Source organism: Rhipicephalus microplus, chromosome 1 (genome assembly GCF_043290135.1).
Source record: "Rhipicephalus microplus isolate Deutch F79 chromosome 1, USDA_Rmic, whole genome shotgun sequence".
Classification (NCBI taxonomy): domain Eukaryota; kingdom Metazoa; phylum Arthropoda; class Arachnida; order Ixodida; family Ixodidae; genus Rhipicephalus; species Rhipicephalus microplus.
Window position 1 is genome coordinate 280,432,295 of NC_134700.1, and position 3,185 is coordinate 280,435,479.

The 3,185-nt window shown below is 44.9% G+C and overlaps 1 long non-coding RNA gene across 1 annotated transcript; it reads right to left on the bottom strand.

The window, feature by feature from the left end:
* Positions 1 to 1,090: 1,090 nt before the first annotated feature.
* On the bottom strand, positions 1,091 to 2,292 carry LOC142769931 (uncharacterized). Its single transcript, XR_012885837.1, has 2 exons — positions 2,097 to 2,292; positions 1,091 to 1,820 (listed from the first exon to the last, which is right to left on the bottom strand). It is a non-coding gene; the product is annotated as an uncharacterized LOC142769931 (long non-coding RNA).
* Between the last annotated feature and the right edge of the window lie 893 nt (positions 2,293 to 3,185).

Here is a 3,185-nt window from a genome sequence, read left to right on the forward strand (position 1 = left end):
GCAGCATTTCGCTACGGCATACAGACATGGCGCCGAACTCGACGGTGAAACATGAACTCGCAAAAAAAAAGGCATTCAATTTTGACTGCGTTTCACCTCTTCCATTGGTTTCTTGATGGTGCTGTCCTAGTGTATACCAACAATCACAGCGTATCTCGCCATAAACACCTGACCTTCACACAAATGCCTGTCAAGCAGGGCAGTGTTCAAATGCGTTATAAATCTCGGTACGCGTACTGTGACTAGGAGACATTTTCATGTTCTCTGCGGGTTCATTTCGTTAAAAGCGAAGAAAAAGAAGCCAGACGGCGTACTCAAGCCGAATTGTTTTATGGCAGTACCGTAGATGTAGTTGGTCTGCAATATATTGTATTTTTCTGTCGCCGGTAAAGAACAGAGAACACTTATGCACGTTTCTAGCCCTCGCTTCTCGGAAAAGAGCGCGGCTAAGTGAGTGCCTTATGATGCGAGCTCGACAAATCTGCGGACATGACAAAAAATAAAACACAGTAATAAAAGCAATTGTAAAAAAAATGTGAATCATCTGTCTGCTCTATGGGCGCAGGGAGTGCGTCGTTCGCATAGATATTTTCAGTTTACTGCCAACTTTCTTTCGGGATCGTAGCTATATGTTCCTTAATACCAGGAAAACAAATAAGAAAAAGCTGCTGCGTGTAGTTCGACGAAAATAGCAAGCGAGAGAGAGAGAGAGAGAGAGAGAGAGAGAGAAAAGAGGGGCAGTTCCATTTTTATAAATAATAATGACAAACTGAAACGTTCGAGCCACTGGAGACGAGTGTCGACAATAATGTATAAGGCGGACGAAGAAATAGCCCGCGAAAACAAAAAGAAAGGTGAAACAAAAATAAATAAATAAAATACACATTGAGCAAGACCACTGAATAAGTACTTTATATTGAATTTTATATTGAATAAGAGGCAACGGCAGCGGCGGCGGTGGCAGCAGCGGCGGGTCGAGAATTCGCGCTGAAAGATTAGCCCCTTCAGGCGCGAATTAAATCTGGCAACGTGAAAATGTTTTTTTGTTCATAATTTCAATATTTAAGCCTTTTAAAGTAAGAAACTCGAAACAAATGCAAAATATGCTTATTGGTTCAATTTTTGCTCAGCGTCCACATTTGTGGACATTGCGCCTCAAAGCAGTAATATTAGTGAAAAGCGACAAAGAAGAAAACACGCTTTCCATTTAAATTCAAAATAACTTCTTTCAAAGTAATGTTGAGAGAAGTTACCAGAAAAAGTCTATTCAGTGTGAAAGAGGTCGAAGCAGTCATTCTGCGATGTCAGGCAAAGAAAAATGTCACACTTCCTGCAGCGGACGCGGCTCTTGGATGAGCATCCATCCCTCCTGCAGCGTTGTGCGTTGGGTATGTTCATTTGCTGTGGCCAGTGCTGTATGCCGTCATAGCGAAGAGTGCTCACTGGCAGGGGTGACGCATTGGGTGCCTTCCTTTTCATCACCTGGGGGTTCTCACTGCTTGGTCGCCCACGCTTTTTCTGGGGCTTGTTGACGCTCAGCTGATGATGATGATGATGATGATGATGATGATGATGATGATCCTTGATAGTCTGGCGCACACCCACAAAGAGGGATCGGCCAAGAACCGGGCGGCAGGATCTTAACTAAAAGGCTAATGGTTTTTCAAACAAAACGTAATTTTGTGTTCTCTTCGTTCTCTTCCTCCTTTTCGTCGTCCGAAATGTCTCCATCGGAAACATCTCCATTGGCTATTTTTTAAGGACGTCTTCCACTGTTTCACCGTCGACTTTTTGTCGTCTCGATGCATGATCCTGAATTCCTGGTGACAAAAAATATTAACGTAAACATCATTTGATGCTGCCGGAAGTGAAACACAGAGAAATAGCAGCCCTTCAACAAAGGAGGCACTGAAGCGCAGTGTCCACGTTCGTGGACGCGAAATTTAGCTGAACCTTTCTGTCATTACAAATGATTTCCTATTGCCAAAATATTGTTAAAAGGCATGCGGGATATCTTAGTTATTACTGACAAATGCAAAATTTCACGCCAGCTAAAAAGGTACGAAGTAAACGATAAAAACATCAGAGCCACTTACGCGTCCCGCCATAGAAAGTGGAGGCGTCCAGTTTGACTTTTGTTTACGATGTTATTTTGAACCAAGTGCAAGAGATGGCGCCACGCGTCCTTGCAGCAAGATGCAGAGGTTGCGGGAGCATTGTTTGCGCGCGAGATTCAAGACCGATTTTCGAAACACCTAGGTGTGAACTTGGCGTCCACAAATGTGGACGTTGCGCCTGAAGGGGATAGGGCGCGCGGAAAACAGGCGTTGACGATGGAAGACGTGGGGATATATGCGAGAGACGTACTGGCAAAACAGAGACAAATATAAGTAGAGTGAGACCAAATACACGGATGAGGAGAGGGAAGTGAAGCAGGACAGAAGGGGGATGTTGGGAATGTGGGGTATAGTGTCGAGGAGGGCTGTCTGCGTCTGCGCGGGGGTGTACTCTGGGGAATCACGGCTGCAGTATCGTCGTGGATGACGCGTTCTCGGTCAGAGACCTCTCCCTCGTGGCGAAGGCCCCGAAAACGTCCCTCGTGCAGTTTTCCAGTATTAGTGTGCGTATCTATGTCTATTCTACTTGCCTGTACCAAACGAAGTGCCGACAAAGCTTCGGCTACACTATACGGTTGAGGCAGTCGTTTCAGTGTTCCGCTTTATTCGTCTCTATTTTGCCTTTGAGGCCTTTGTGACTTAACGTTCGCAGCTTCGTTTGAGGATTATGAGATGGAACTTAAGGAAGGCCGCTATGGGCTAAGACTGATGGTTCTTCTAGATATGGTGTAGATACAAAGAAGACGCAAAATGATACTGCCCCTCTCAGCAGCTGAACTCTCTAGAAAGCGCGAGTGAAAGACAAAGAAATATGTGGCGCAGTGCCACTAGGGAATCGAATGCGATTCGATACAGTCGTATAGTCAGAATTCACTTAGTAACGCGCAGTCTTGTGTCAATGCTTGCTTGAAGGGCGGTATCTTATGAACACAGAAAGATGGTCTTGCTGATTGTAGGCAGCACGAACATAATATAGAAAAAAAGATAGTGACAAACAATTTCAAGCCCGAAGGAGCCGAAAGGCAGTAAACTGGTGAAGCTAGAAGGTACACGTCGCATTGAAAAAGG